The sequence below is a fragment of the Pseudophryne corroboree genome, chromosome 6, assembly GCF_028390025.1.
Source record: "Pseudophryne corroboree isolate aPseCor3 chromosome 6, aPseCor3.hap2, whole genome shotgun sequence".
Taxonomy (NCBI): Eukaryota; Metazoa; Chordata; class Amphibia; order Anura; family Myobatrachidae; genus Pseudophryne; species Pseudophryne corroboree.
Window position 1 is genome coordinate 685,229,683 of NC_086449.1, and position 16,742 is coordinate 685,246,424.

General features: G+C 37.7%; 1 protein-coding gene and 3 pseudogenes across 2 annotated transcripts in view; all 4 read right to left on the reverse strand.

Moving 5' to 3' along the window:
- The window catches only part of FSTL4 (follistatin like 4), a 759,591-nt gene that overhangs the window by 720,821 nt on the left and 22,028 nt on the right, over positions 1-16,742 (reverse strand). The window lies entirely within an intron of this gene.
- LOC134937854 (5S ribosomal RNA) lies at positions 662-781 on the reverse strand (annotated as a pseudogene).
- Positions 6,666-6,785, reverse strand: LOC134937855 (5S ribosomal RNA; annotated as a pseudogene).
- Positions 12,679-12,798, reverse strand: LOC134937856 (5S ribosomal RNA; annotated as a pseudogene).

The following is a 16,742-nucleotide window of genomic DNA, read 5'->3' on the forward strand; positions in this document are numbered from 1 at the left end:
CTGTCTGAGGGAGACGTTGGCAAAGCAGACTTTAGGAACCGGCGAGGGGGAGACTTCTCGAATTCCAACCTGTAACCCTGAGATACTGGAAAAAATGGGTTTTAGAAGGGAACCGCACCAGTTCAAACAATAATGTATAAACAATTAGTAACCTCTGAAAAACTGAATTTAAATAGAATTTTTTCTGTATATGGCAAGTAAAGGTGTAGTAGGAATTGTTCTCAACACCAAAGTTGCTTTCAGTGGTGCTCCCTAGAGTCAGAAAGTATCAAGTACCAAAAAATAACCAAAGAAGGTTCAAAGGAAAGGACTCTTTTGTGGGAGCACTCTTGATTCAGAGGAAAATATTAATAAATTTTCAAAATGACAAATTAATTAGCATGAGTCAAATCCTAGGAGTAACTGTGTGTGAAATACATAGCTATGCGAATTATTGATAATGAATATTCGTGATATTAAATTCACGATTACTAAATTGCCGGAGAGTAGAATTCTGTGATGTCTATGCCGAAAAGGAATCTGCATTTATTGAGATAAATGACCATCATTCATACTGCTAATATCCATTAAGGATTATATAGGTGCAGAAAATAAAATCATTGGTCATGCAAATCCCAATATGACATAAAGTTGAGTGCCACTGTGTCCAATAGTCAACGTTTTTTTGCAGTACCAGAGTGTTCAAAGGAGGTCTCCCTTCCTTGTACTAACCCGGCCTTTCACTGCTTAGCTTCCAAGTTCGGAAGAGATTGGGCATCTCCAGTGAAGTATGACCGCAAATGTTGGACTTCCTAGGTCACTCCAAATATATGTCAATTAGTAGCTGTATGTCAGGAGTGGAAATAGCAAGTGATTTGTAACAATTATGTTACAAAGGAAAATTACATGCAATCAGCTAAATCACCAGCACATGACACGGTGGTCACAAGGATTAATTACATCTGAATGACACGGCGGTCATGAGAATACATATATATGATTATAAATAATCAGCAGATGCAAATAAGAAAAGTCACAGACAGGGGAGGAAACAATTAACGTATGCAATTATCCTAATAATCACCAGCTGGTTAATCAGCATAAGACACAATGGTCATAGACAGAGATAATTGTACATACACCTCCTAGTTAAGTGACTGAGTTACGCTGATTGGCCTGTAATTAGCTGAAAAGACAAATATATGGCACGGCGGCCATATAGAAAAATTATATGCATGTAATGATACAATCGTCATCTAATTAATTGGTATATGACACAATGGTCACCAAAAAGATGAGTATGAGTATTATTCCTTCATTATACAGCATGTGATATTGAAATCACAGAAGACATTGTACTAAGGATAATGAGTGTGGGAAATTCACAGATGCTACATTTGATTACTAAATAATTATCCTTATATAATTTCTTGGCTCAGAGCAAATAATATCTGACAGACGGGCGGTGTAAAAACGAGCAAAATAAATGAAACAGCGGGTTATAATTTCACCCGCAATGTCTGTAAATTAATTTTGCAGAAAAAAGGGGGAAAAAAATAATAACAAAAAGAAAAAAATAACTGAAAATATCAGATATAAAGTGTTGCAGTTAGGTACTGAAGCGGTAATGAGATATTTCTCCGTGTCGTATATACGATACCAGTACTGTGTGAGGCTGTGTGGAAGCTCCAGGGATTGCAGCGGCGTGTATCCGTGTCGGAGTTCCGGGTGAGCGGTGGTTAGGTGCCGTTGCTATGGGGATGCTTCTAAAGTCTCTGCCGCGTCTGTCCGTGGTCTCTCCAAGGAGAGCGATAGCTGAGGCCGTTGCCTAGCAAGGTCTGAGCACTCCGGCTGGCGCGGTCACGTGTGCGCTTCACGTGATCGCTATTCCTCCTGACGTACGTTTCGCAAGAAAAGCTTGGTCACAGGACGTGATGAGGTCACTGGGGATTCCAGTTTAAGTAGAGCAGAGCTCATGATTGATTGGATAAAGTTAGTGATGGACATACTGATCCCCCAATCGTAGTAACATGGGGTGAATCTGTCAAACCGTGTGTCATAGCTAATTGTAACCGCCTGGGTTTAATAGGTTTGACAGAATGATTAATTAGCTGGCTGTGCTTGAGAGAAAAAAATATATATATATATAATAATAATTATATATGATATATAATAAAGGAAAAATGTGCAGTAAAAATTATGTATATATATATGTGTAAATAAATTGATAGAAAAATAGAAAAATAGAAGAGCTTGATTGAGAAAAATTATTATGGTGAATCTTGGGGAAAGGCAGAAAAATTGAAAAAACTGATGTTAGATTGTATAAGGTTAAACGTGTGGCTGCTAGTGTAAGTTGTTTGTGTCAGTGATGGAGATGCTTGATTGATGAGTAGGATAGTGACGTGTGATAGTTGAATATGTAATATATATTATTAGAGTGAAGGGATGGGATGTGAGAGTGAAGAATAAATAAGGAATTTAAATAACTAGGGAGTGAGATAAATTAAGTAAAGCGGTTGTTGTGTTTATTGGGGAAACCTATGTGATAATATAAGGAAAAGAGAGAAAAGGATAGAGAGAAAAGAGAAGTGGTTTGAATGTGTTAGGAAGATTGTATATATATATATATAATTTTTATTATACACTTATAAATATTTGGCTGTGAGGAGATGAGAGGGAATACTATATGGGATACCAGAGGTAGTGATAAGAGGACATTAATTTAAATATACCCCATAATTTATATGTTCATTCATGCCTGCTGGTTGTAGAGATCCCATTTTAAAGATCCATTCACTTTCTCTTTGTAGTAAATTTTCAGTTAGATTGCCTCCTCGTATTCCAAGTTTAATTTTCTCCAAGCCGAAGACTTTAAGCTCCTCCCATCTGTTTTCATGATGGGTATTGAAGTGGCGAGCAACTGAGGTAAGCTGTTTCATCTTTGCCCTGTCTGAGATGGCGTTACGTATAGATCCTACATGTTCTAGTACCCGCTGTTTAAGCGGACGGGTTGTCATGCCAACGTAGTTTTGGTTACAGCTACATTTTAGGCAATAGATAACCCCTTCAGTTTGGCAGTTTATGTAGTCTTTAATTTGTATCTTCTTTCCGAATTTGTCTTCTACTTCCTTTATTGGGTACATGTATCTGCAAGCTTTACACTTGCCACAGGGATATGTTCCAATGACGGTTGGTTTTTTTGTAGGGAGTTTTTGAAAATGGCTGCTTACAAGTCTGTCTTTAAGGTTAGTGGATCTACGCCAACTCATGGCGACCTTTGGACCCAAATTTTCAGATAAAGTGGGGTCTGCATGCAAAATATGCCAATGTTTTTGTATTGCTGTGTTCACCTTCTTCCATTCTTGACAAAAATTTCCGACAAAGCGAATGGTATTGTCAGTGTTGGAATTCTTGGGTTTTTTCTTGAAAATTAGATCCTCTCTTTTGATAGTTTTGACAGTTTTTAAAGCTTTTTTGATAGAGGTATTGCTATATCCCCTTTCACATAGTCTATTTGTCAATTCTATACTTTGTGTTGTGAATTCCTTGTCATCTGAACAGTTCCTACGGAGTCGGAGAAATTCCCCTTTTGGGATATTTTCTATAGTTGGAGGAAAGTGGGAGCTGGTTTGATGTAGTAGGGTATTTGTTGCTGTACTCTTCCGAAATAGTTTTGTGGCAATCATTCCTTCAGAATTTTTATAGATCATTAAGTCCAAAAATGAAAGTTCTGATTGGCTTATACTGTGTGTAAGATGAATATTCAGATCATTTTGGTTAAGATGTTCTATAAATTGGTGCAACAGGTGTAAATCACCCTCCCAGATCATGAAAATGTCATCTATATATCTGTTCCACATGACGATATGAGACGTAAATCGATCATTATGGTCTTTGAAGATAATTTCCTGCTCCCACCAGCCAAGAAATATATTGGCATATGTGGGCGCACAGGCCGCCCCCATAGCCGTACCCCTTGTTTGGAGGTAGTATTTGTCGTTGAATGTGAAAAAATTGTAGTGTAACACAAAATACAATAACTTAATCAAAAAAGGATGAAAATCATTCTTGGGTTCATTGTGTAGAAAGTGTTCTACTGCTCTTATTCCATCTTTATGACCTATTGATGTATATAAAGCTTCGACATCCAGTGACACCAGGTATTGATTTTCTTCCAGTTTTAGATCGTGCAGTTTCCTCAATATATCGGTTGTGTCCTGGACATATGAGGGAAGATTCAGGACATATTGCCTGAGGTGTAGATCAAGAAAGGTACTGGCTTTTTCTGTTAAACCCCCTATCCCAGACACAATGGGTCTACCTGGGGGAGTTGCAATATTTTTGTGTACTTTTGGTAGTAGATAATAGGTTGGAATCTTGGGGTTCGGTGTCAATAGATAATCATATTCCTGTTTTGTAATTGTTCCTTGTGCTAGTGCTTGATTGAGGATATTTTCATAAATTCTTTTGTAATCTTGGAGGGGATTAAGTAATATCCGTTTATAACAGTTGGTGGTGTCAAGTTGTCGATATGCTTCTTTAATATATTCCGTTGTGGGCCAAATGACAACATTACCTCCTTTATCTGAAGATTTGATAACGACATCTTGCCATGTCTGTATTTCCCTGAGAGCAGTTCTTTCATGTCGGGTAAGATTAGAATTACCCCGCCATTTGTGTTTGTTAATATGAATGAGGTCAAATTCTTTCGCTACAAGTTTCATAAATACCGATACTTCTGGACAGATTTGTTCCTGTGGAAAGAAGGTAGACTTCTTTTTACATCTCGGTCTGGTAGTAGGATCCACTTCCATTTGCTGGTGTTGTTCTTGTTCGAGTTCCTGCAATGCATCTAGTGCTTCTTGTTCCATCTGTGATATATCCGAAGATTGGGATTCTAAAGATGATAATGGTGTTGTTGTTACCTTATCAGCATATAGTTTGGTTAGTAGCAATTTCCTACCAAATAGCTTCAGGTCTTTTTCCCACTTGAATCTGTTGAAATACTCTGTAGGCGAAAAAGTCAGACCTTTTTGAAGTACAGATTCTTGGGCTTGTGTAAGTTCATGATCTGAGAGATTGATGATTTTTAATTTCGAGTCTTGGTCATAGTTCTGAGTTACCACCGCTCCTGTTGATGTTGTCGTCTGTAAGTGTTGCGGGTCGTTGGAGGTGAGGAATCCCATTGTCGCTGTCCTCTTCTTTTTGCGCCCCCGCCTCGTCTTCCCTCTCTTTGTCTTCCTCTTCCTATCCGTGAATCGCCTAAAAAAGATGCTGAATTTTGAGGGTTAGAGGGAATGTCACTTCTGGAGTTGGAGTGTCCTTCTCTGGTATAATCAGTGGTATCCTCAGTTCCAGAGGTTTCCGCCTCAGATGATGAATATTGGCCTGTGTATTTGGGAGGATCTTTTCTCCAAATAGGTTTTTGCCATTTGAAGATTTTCCCAGATGCAAAATCCCTTTTATCTCTCACAAATTTGGTCTTTTTTCTGTCAATGATGGTTTGTTCATAAGTTTGAAGTTCCAATTTGTTTTTCTCAAAACACCGTTGGAATTGAGGGTCTTTCTCCCAGTTTTCCAATTTCTTACCCAATTCTTCTAGGTTTTTTTCACATTCTTCCAAAATAAGATTATTGTGTTTAATAAGTACATTCATTAAGTCATTTGAGCATTTGAGGAGGATATTTTCCCATTCTTTGGTCAGATTTTCACTCGCCAGATCAAAGGTTGGGAAGACTCTTGGGCGAAGACCACGTGGAGATATTTTGTTCTTGATGTAATTTTCCAACGTCGTAAGATCCCAATTGGTCCTGATTTGTTTTCTCAGTGTCAAATTCAATTTCTGAAAGTCCTCTTCCCAGCTGATGTGGGGTTCAGTGTTTACTAGATCACTTGGAAAAATATCATCCAGGTTATCCTTGTTTTTTCGTCTAGAGCTGAGCTCTTGTCTTAAACTGAAACTCATAGTCTGGTAAATGTATACAATACTCCTGGATTGAAAATATATGAGCGGGACAGGGAGTTCTAAGAGAAGAAGACCAAGACCCCTTGATATTATGACTGTGCAGGTATTCCCTGGAAAGCTGAGTTATCAGCCAAAAACGGATTAGGAAAAAATGGGTTTTAGAAGGGAACCGCACCAGTTCAAACAATAATGTATAAACAATTAGTAACCTCTGAAAAACTGAATTTAAATAGAATTTTTTCTGTATATGGCAAGTAAAGGTGTAGTAGGAATTGTTCTCAACACCAAAGTTGCTTTCAGTGGTGCTCCCTAGAGTCAGAAAGTATCAAGTACCAAAAAATAACCAAAGAAGGTTCAAAGGAAAGGACTCTTTTGTGGGAGCACTCTTGATTCAGAGGAAAATATTAATAAATTTTCAAAATGACAAATTAATTAGCATGAGTCAAATCCTAGGAGTAACTGTGTGTGAAATACATAGCTATGCGAATTATTGATAATGAATATTCGTGATATTAAATTCACGATTACTAAATTGCCGGAGAGTAGAATTCTGTGATGTCTATGCCGAAAAGGAATCTGCATTTATTGAGATAAATGACCATCATTCATACTGCTAATATCCATTAAGGATTATATAGGTGCAGAAAATAAAATCATTGGTCATGCAAATCCCAATATGACATAAAGTTGAGTGCCACTGTGTCCAATAGTCAACGTTTTTTTGCAGTACCAGAGTGTTCAAAGGAGGTCTCCCTTCCTTGTACTAACCCGGCCTTTCACTGCTTAGCTTCCAAGTTCGGAAGAGATTGGGCATCTCCAGTGAAGTATGACCGCAAATGTTGGACTTCCTAGGTCACTCCAAATATATGTCAATTAGTAGCTGTATGTCAGGAGTGGAAATAGCAAGTGATTTGTAACAATTATGTTACAAAGGAAAATTACATGCAATCAGCTAAATCACCAGCACATGACACGGTGGTCACAAGGATTAATTACATCTGAATGACACGGCGGTCATGAGAATACATATATATGATTATAAATAATCAGCAGATGCAAATAAGAAAAGTCACAGACAGGGGAGGAAACAATTAACGTATGCAATTATCCTAATAATCACCAGCTGGTTAATCAGCATAAGACACAATGGTCATAGACAGAGATAATTGTACATACACCTCCTAGTTAAGTGACTGAGTTACGCTGATTGGCCTGTAATTAGCTGAAAAGACAAATATATGGCACGGCGGCCATATAGAAAAATTATATGCATGTAATGATACAATCGTCATCTAATTAATTGGTATATGACACAATGGTCACCAAAAAGATGAGTATGAGTATTATTCCTTCATTATACAGCATGTGATATTGAAATCACAGAAGACATTGTACTAAGGATAATGAGTGTGGGAAATTCACAGATGCTACATTTGATTACTAAATAATTATCCTTATATAATTTCTTGGCTCAGAGCAAATAATATCTGACAGACGGGCGGTGTAAAAACGAGCAAAATAAATGAAACAGCGGGTTATAATTTCACCCGCAATGTCTGTAAATTAATTTTGCAGAAAAAAGGGGGAAAAAAATAATAACAAATAAAGAAAAAAATAACTGAAAATATCAGATATAAAGTGTTGCAGTTAGGTACTGAAGCGGTAATGAGATATTTCTCCGTGTCGTATATACGATACCAGTACTGTGTGAGGCTGTGTGGAAGCTCCAGGGATTGCAGCGGCGTGTATCCGTGTCGGAGTTCCGGGTGAGCGGTGGTTAGGTGCCGTTGCTATGGGGATGCTTCTAAAGTCTCTGCCGCGTCTGTCCGTGGTCTCTCCAAGGAGAGCGATAGCTGAGGCCGTTGCCTAGCAAGGTCTGAGCACTCCGGCTGGCGCGGTCACGTGTGCGCTTCACGTGATCGCTATTCCTCCTGACGTACGTTTCGCAAGAAAAGCTTGGTCACAGGACGTGATGAGGTCACTGGGGATTCCAGTTTAAGTAGAGCAGAGCTCATGATTGATTGGATAAAGTTAGTGATGGACATACTGATCCCCCAATCGTAGTAACATGGGGTGAATCTGTCAAACCGTGTGTCATAGCTAATTGTAACCGCCTGGGTTTAATAGGTTTGACAGAATGATTAATTAGCTGGCTGTGCTTGAGAGAAAAAAATATATATATATATAATAATAATTATTATATATGATATATAATAAAGGAAAAATGTGCAGTAAAAATTATGTATATATATATGTGTAAATAAATTGATAGAAAAATAGAAAAATAGAAGAGCTTGATTGAGAAAAATTATTATGGTGAATCTTGGGGAAAGGCAGAAAAATTGAAAAAACTGATGTTAGATTGTATAAGGTTAAACGTGTGGCTGCTAGTGTAAGTTGTCTGTGTCAGTGATGGAGATGCTTGATTGATGAGTAGGATAGTGACGTGTGATAGTTGAATATGTAATATATATTATTAGAGTGAAGGGATGGGATGTGAGAGTGAAGAATAAATAAGGAATTTAAATAACTAGGGAGTGAGATAAATTAAGTAAAGCGGTTGTTGTGTTTATTGGGGAAACCTATGTGATAATATAAGGAAAAGAGAGAAAAGGATAGAGAGAAAAGAGAAGTGGTTTGAATGTGTTAGGAAGATTGTATATATATATATATATATAATTTTTATTATACACTTATAAATATTTGGCTGTGAGGAGATGAGAGGGAATACTATATGGGATACCAGAGGTAGTGATAAGAGGACATTAATTTAAATATACCCCATAATTTATATGTTCATTCATGCCTGCTGGTTGTAGAGATCCCATTTTAAAGATCCATTCACTTTCTCTTTGTAGTAAATTTTCAGTTAGATTGCCTCCTCGTATTCCAAGTTTAATTTTCTCCAAGCCGAAGACTTTAAGCTCCTCCCATCTGTTTTCATGATGGGTATTGAAGTGGCGAGCAACTGAGGTAAGCTGTTTCATCTTTGCCCTGTCTGAGATGGCGTTACGTATAGATCCTACATGTTCTAGTACCCGCTGTTTAAGCGGACGGGTTGTCATGCCAACGTAGTTTTGGTTACAGCTACATTTTAGGCAATAGATAACCCCTTCAGTTTGGCAGTTTATGTAGTCTTTAATTTGTATCTTCTTTCCGAATTTGTCTTCTACTTCCTTTATTGGGTACATGTATCTGCAAGCTTTACACTTGCCACAGGGATATGTTCCAATGACGGTTGGTTTTTTTGTAGGGAGTTTTTGAAAATGGCTGCTTACAAGTCTGTCTTTAAGGTTAGTGGATCTACGCCAACTCATGGCGACCTTTGGACCCAAATTTTCAGATAAAGTGGGGTCTGCATGCAAAATATGCCAATGTTTTTGTATTGCTGTGTTCACCTTCTTCCATTCTTGACAAAAATTTCCGACAAAGCGAATGGTATTGTCAGTGTTGGAATTCTTGGGTTTTTTCTTGAAAATTAGATCCTCTCTTTTGATAGTTTTGACAGTTTTTAAAGCTTTTTTGATAGAGGTATTGCTATATCCCCTTTCACATAGTCTATTTGTCAATTCTATACTTTGTGTTGTGAATTCCTTGTCATCTGAACAGTTCCTACGGAGTCGGAGAAATTCCCCTTTTGGGATATTTTCTATAGTTGGAGGAAAGTGGGAGCTGGTTTGATGTAGTAGGGTATTTGTTGCTGTACTCTTCCGAAATAGTTTTGTGGCAATCATTCCTTCAGAATTTTTATAGATCATTAAGTCCAAAAATGAAAGTTCTGATTGGCTTATACTGTGTGTAAGATGAATATTCAGATCATTTTGGTTAAGATGTTCTATAAATTGGTGCAACAGGTGTAAATCACCCTCCCAGATCATGAAAATGTCATCTATATATCTGTTCCACATGACGATATGAGACGTAAATCGATCATTATGGTCTTTGAAGATAATTTCCTGCTCCCACCAGCCAAGAAATATATTGGCATATGTGGGCGCACAGGCCGCCCCCATAGCCGTACCCCTTGTTTGGAGGTAGTATTTGTCGTTGAATGTGAAAAAATTGTAGTGTAACACAAAATACAATAACTTAATCAAAAAAGGATGAAAATCATTCTTGGGTTCATTGTGTAGAAAGTGTTCTACTGCTCTTATTCCATCTTTATGACCTATTGATGTATATAAAGCTTCGACATCCAGTGACACCAGGTATTGATTTTCTTCCAGTTTTAGATCGTGCAGTTTCCTCAATATATCGGTTGTGTCCTGGACATATGAGGGAAGATTCAGGACATATTGCCTGAGGTGTAGATCAAGAAAGGTACTGGCTTTTTCTGTTAAACCCCCTATCCCAGACACAATGGGTCTACCTGGGGGAGTTGCAATATTTTTGTGTACTTTTGGTAGTAGATAATAGGTTGGAATCTTGGGGTTCGGTGTCAATAGATAATCATATTCCTGTTTTGTAATTGTTCCTTGTGCTAGTGCTTGATTGAGGATATTTTCATAAATTCTTTTGTAATCTTGGAGGGGATTAAGTAATATCCGTTTATAACAGTTGGTGGTGTCAAGTTGTCGATATGCTTCTTTAATATATTCCGTTGTGGGCCAAATGACAACATTACCTCCTTTATCTGAAGATTTGATAACGACATCTTGCCATGTCTGTATTTCCCTGAGAGCAGTTCTTTCTTGTCGGGTAAGATTAGAATTACCCCGCCATTTGTGTTTGTTAATATGAATGAGGTCAAATTCTTTCGCTACAAGTTTCATAAATACCGATACTTCTGGACAGATTTGTTCCTGTGGAAAGAAGGTAGACTTCTTTTTACATCTCGGTCTGGTAGTAGGATCCACTTCCATTTGCTTGTGTTGTTCTTGTTCGAGTTCCTGCAATGCATCTAGTGCTTCTTGTTCCATCTGTGATATATCCGAAGATTGGGATTCTAAAGATGATAATGGTGTTGTTGTTACCTTATCAGCATATAGTTTGGTTAGTAGCAATTTCCTACCAAATAGCTTCAGGTCTTTTTCCCACTTGAATCTGTTGAAATACTCTGTAGGCGAAAAAGTCAGACCTTTTTGAAGTACAGATTCTTGGGCTTGTGTAAATTCATGATCTGAGAGATTGATGATTTTTAATTTCGAGTCTTGGTCATAGTTCTGAGTTACCACCGCTCCTGTTGATGTTGTCGTCTGTAAGTGTTGCGGGTCGTTGGAGGTGAGGAATCCCATTGTCGCTGTCCTCTTCTTTTTGCGCCCCCGCCTCGTCTTCCCTCTCTTTGTCTTCCTCTTCCTATCCGTGAATCGCCTAAAAAAGATGCTGAATTTTGAGGGTTAGAGGGAATGTCACTTCTGGAGTTGGAGTGTCCTTCTCTGGTATAATCAGTGGTATCCTCAGTTCCAGAGGTTTCCGCCTCAGATGATGAATATTGGCCTGTGTATTTGGGAGGATCTTTTCTCCAAATAGGTTTTTGCCATTTGAAGATTTTCCCAGATGCAAAATCCCTTTTATCTCTCACAAATTTGGTCTTTTTTCTGTCAATGATGGTTTGTTCATAAGTTTGAAGTTCCAATTTGTTTTTCTCAAAACACCGTTGGAATTGAGGGTCTTTCTCCCAGTTTTCCAATTTCTTACCCAATTCTTCTAGGTTTTTTTCACATTCTTCCAAAATAAGATTATTGTGTTTAATAAGTACATTCATTAAGTCATTTGAGCATTTGAGGAGGATATTTTCCCATTCTTTGGTCAGATTTTCACTCGCCAGATCAAAGGTTGGGAAGACTCTTGGGCGAAGACCACGTGGAGATATTTTGTTCTTGATGTAATTTTCCAACGTCGTAAGATCCCAATTGGTCCTGATTTGTTTTCTCAGTGTCAAATTCAATTTCTGAAAGTCCTCTTCCCAGCTGATGTGGGGTTCAGTGTTTACTAGATCACTTGGAAAAATATCATCCAGGTTATCCTTGTTTTTTCGTCTAGAGCTGAGCTCTTGTCTTAATCTGAAACTTATAGTCTGGTAAATGTATACAATACTCCTGGATTGAAAATATATGAGCGGGACAGGGAGTTCTAAGAGAAGAAGACCAAGACCCCTTGATATTATGACTGTGCAGGTATTCCCTGGAAAGCTGAGTTATCAGCCAAAAACGGATTAGGAAAAAATGGGTTTTAGAAGGGAACCGCACCAGTTCAAACAATAATGTATAAACAATTAGTAACCTCTGAAAAACTGAATTTAAATAGAATTTTTTCTGTATATGGCAAGTAAAGGTGTAGTAGGAATTGTTCTCAACACCAAAGTTGCTTTCAGTGGTGCTCCCTAGAGTCAGAAAGTATCAAGTACCAAAAAATAACCAAAGAAGGTTCAAAGGAAAGGACTCTTTTGTGGGAGCACTCTTGATTCAGAGGAAAATATTAATAAATTTTCAAAATGACAAATTAATTAGCATGAGTCAAATCCTAGGAGTAACTGTGTGTGAAATACATAGCTATGCGAATTATTGATAATGAATATTCGTGATATTAAATTCACGATTACTAAATTGCCGGAGAGTAGAATTCTGTGATGTCTATGCCGAAAAGGAATCTGCATTTATTGAGATAAATGACCATCATTCATACTGCTAATATCCATTAAGGATTATATAGGTGCAGAAAATAAAATCATTGGTCATGCAAATCCCAATATGACATAAAGTTGAGTGCCACTGTGTCCAATAGTCAACGTTTTTTTGCAGTACCAGAGTGTTCAAAGGAGGTCTCCCTTCCTTGTACTAACCCGGCCTTTCACTGCTTAGCTTCCAAGTTCGGAAGAGATTGGGCATCTCCAGTGAAGTATGACCGCAAATGTTGGACTTCCTAGGTCACTCCAAATATATGTCAATTAGTAGCTGTATGTCAGGAGTGGAAATAGCAAGTGATTTGTAACAATTATGTTACAAAGGAAAATTACATGCAATCAGCTAAATCACCAGCACATGACACGGTGGTCACAAGGATTAATTACATCTGAATGACACGGCGGTCATGAGAATACATATATATGATTATAAATAATCAGCAGATGCAAATAAGAAAAGTCACAGACAGGGGAGGAAACAATTAACGTATGCAATTATCCTAATAATCACCAGCTGGTTAATCAGCATAAGACACAATGGTCATAGACAGAGATAATTGTACATACACCTCCTAGTTAAGTGACTGAGTTACGCTGATTGGCCTGTAATTAGCTGAAAAGACAAATATATGGCACGGCGGCCATATAGAAAAATTATATGCATGTAATGATACAATCGTCATCTAATTAATTGGTATATGACACAATGGTCACCAAAAAGATGAGTATGAGTATTATTCCTTCATTATACAGCATGTGATATTGAAATCACAGAAGACATTGTACTAAGGATAATGAGTGTGGGAAATTCACAGATGCTACATTTGATTACTAAATAATTATCCTTATATAATTTCTTGGCTCAGAGCAAATAATATCTGACAGACGGGCGGTGTAAAAACGAGCAAAATAAATGAAACAGCGGGTTATAATTTCACCCGCAATGTCTGTAAATTAATTTTGCAGAAAAAAGGGGGAAAAAAATAATAACAAATAAAGAAAAAAATAACTGAAAATATCAGATATAAAGTGTTGCAGTTAGGTACTGAAGCGGTAATGAGATATTTCTCCGTGTCGTATATACGATACCAGTACTGTGTGAGGCTGTGTGGAAGCTCCAGGGATTGCAGCGGCGTGTATCCGTGTCGGAGTTCCGGGTGAGCGGTGGTTAGGTGCCGTTGCTATGGGGATGCTTCTAAAGTCTCTGCCGCGTCTGTCCGTGGTCTCTCCAAGGAGAGCGATAGCTGAGGCCGTTGCCTAGCAAGGTCTGAGCACTCCGGCTGGCGCGGTCACGTGTGCGCTTCACGTGATCGCTATTCCTCCTGACGTACGTTTCGCAAGAAAAGCTTGGTCACAGGACGTGATGAGGTCACTGGGGATTCCAGTTTAAGTAGAGCAGAGCTCATGATTGATTGGATAAAGTTAGTGATGGACATACTGATCCCCCAATCGTAGTAACATGGGGTGAATCTGTCAAACCGTGTGTCATAGCTAATTGTAACCGCCTGGGTTTAATAGGTTTGACAGAATGATTAATTAGCTGGCTGTGCTTGAGAGAAAAAAATATATATATATATAATAATAATTATATATGATATATAATAAAGGAAAAATGTGCAGTAAAAATTATGTATATATATATGTGTAAATAAATTGATAGAAAAATAGAAAAATAGAAGAGCTTGATTAAGAAAAATTATTATGGTGAATCTTGGGGAAAGGCAGAAAAATTGAAAAAACTGATGTTAGATTGTATAAGGTTAAACGTGTGGCTGCTAGTGTAAGTTGTCTGTGTCAGTGATGGAGATGCTTGATTGATGAGTAGGATAGTGACGTGTGATAGTTGAATATGTAATATATATTATTAGAGTGAAGGGATGGGATGTGAGAGTGAAGAATAAATAAGGAATTTAAATAACTAGGGAGTGAGATAAATTAAGTAAAGCGGTTGTTGTGTTTATTGGGGAAACCTATGTGATAATATAAGGAAAAGAGAGAAAAGGATAGAGAGAAAAGAGAAGTGGTTTGAATGTGTTAGGAAGATTGTATATATATATATATAATTTTTATTATACACTTATAAATATTTGGCTGTGAGGAGATGAGAGGGAATACTATATGGGATACCAGAGGTAGTGATAAGAGGACATTAATTTAAATATACCCCATAATTTATATGTTCATTCATGCCTGCTGGTTGTAGAGATCCCATTTTAAAGATCCATTCACTTTCTCTTTGTAGTAAATTTTCAGTTAGATTGCCTCCTCGTATTCCAAGTTTAATTTTCTCCAAGCCGAAGACTTTAAGCTCCTCCCATCTGTTTTCATGATGGGTATTGAAGTGGCGAGCAACTGAGGTAAGCTGTTTCATCTTTGCCCTGTCTGAGATGGCGTTACGTATAGATCCTACATGTTCTAGTACCCGCTGTTTAAGCGGACGGGTTGTCATGCCAACGTAGTTTTGGTTACAGCTACATTTTAGGCAATAGATAACCCCTTCAGTTTGGCAGTTTATGTAGTCTTTAATTTGTATCTTCTTTCCGAATTTGTCTTCTACTTCCTTTATTGGGTACATGTATCTGCAAGCTTTACACTTGCCACAGGGATATGTTCCAATGACGGTTGGTTTTTTTGTAGGGAGTTTTTGAAAATGGCTGCTTACAAGTCTGTCTTTAAGGTTAGTGGATCTACGCCAACTCATGGCGACCTTTGGACCCAAATTTTCAGATAAAGTGGGGTCTGCATGCAAAATATGCCAATGTTTTTGTATTGCTGTGTTCACCTTCTTCCATTCTTGACAAAAATTTCCGACAAAGCGAATGGTATTGTCAGTGTTGGAATTCTTGGGTTTTTTCTTGAAAATTAGATCCTCTCTTTTGATAGTTTTGACAGTTTTTAAAGCTTTTTTGATAGAGGTATTGCTATATCCCCTTTCACATAGTCTATTTGTCAATTCTATACTTTGTGTTGTGAATTCCTTGTCATCTGAACAGTTCCTACGGAGTCGGAGAAATTCCCCTTTTGGGATATTTTCTATAGTTGGAGGAAAGTGGGAGCTGGTTTGATGTAGTAGGGTATTTGTTGCTGTACTCTTCCGAAATAGTTTTGTGGCAATCATTCCTTCAGAATTTTTATAGATCATTAAGTCCAAAAATGAAAGTTCTGATTGGCTTATACTGTGTGTAAGATGAATATTCAGATCATTTTGGTTAAGATGTTCTATAAATTGGTGCAACAGGTGTAAATCACCCTCCCAGATCATGAAAATGTCATCTATATATCTGTTCCACATGACGATATGAGACGTAAATCGATCATTATGGTCTTTGAAGATAATTTCCTGCTCCCACCAGCCAAGAAATATATTGGCATATGTGGGCGCACAGGCCGCCCCCATAGCCGTACCCCTTGTTTGGAGGTAGTATTTGTCGTTGAATGTGAAAAAATTGTAGTGTAACACAAAATACAATAACTTAATCAAAAAAGGATGAAAATCATTCTTGGGTTCATTGTGTAGAAAGTGTTCTACTGCTCTTATTCCATCTTTATGACCTATTGATGTATATAAAGCTTCGACATCCAGTGACACCAGGTATTGATTTTCTTCCAGTTTTAGATCGTGCAGTTTCCTCAATATATCGGTTGTGTCCTGGACATATGAGGGAAGATTCAGGACATATTGCCTGAGGTGTAGATCAAGAAAGGTACTGGCTTTTTCTGTTAAACCCCCTATCCCAGACACAATGGGTCTACCTGGGGGAGTTGCAATATTTTTGTGTACTTTTGGTAGTAGATAATAGGTTGGAATCTTGGGGTTCGGTGTCAATAGATAATCATATTCCTGTTTTGTAATTGTTCCTTGTGCTAGTGCTTGATTGAGGATATTTTCATAAATTCTTTTGTAATCTTGGAGGGGATTAAGTAATATCCGTTTATAACAGTTGGTGGTGTCAAGTTGTCGATATGCTTCTTTAATATATTCCGTTGTGGGCCAAATGACAACATTACCTCCTTTATCTGAAGATTTGATAACGACATCTTGCCAAAACAGGAATATGATTATCTATTGACACCGAACCCCAAGATTCCAACCTATTATCTACTACCAAAAGTACACAAAAATATTGCAACTCCCCCAGGTAGACCCATTGTGTCTGGGATAGGGGGTTTAAC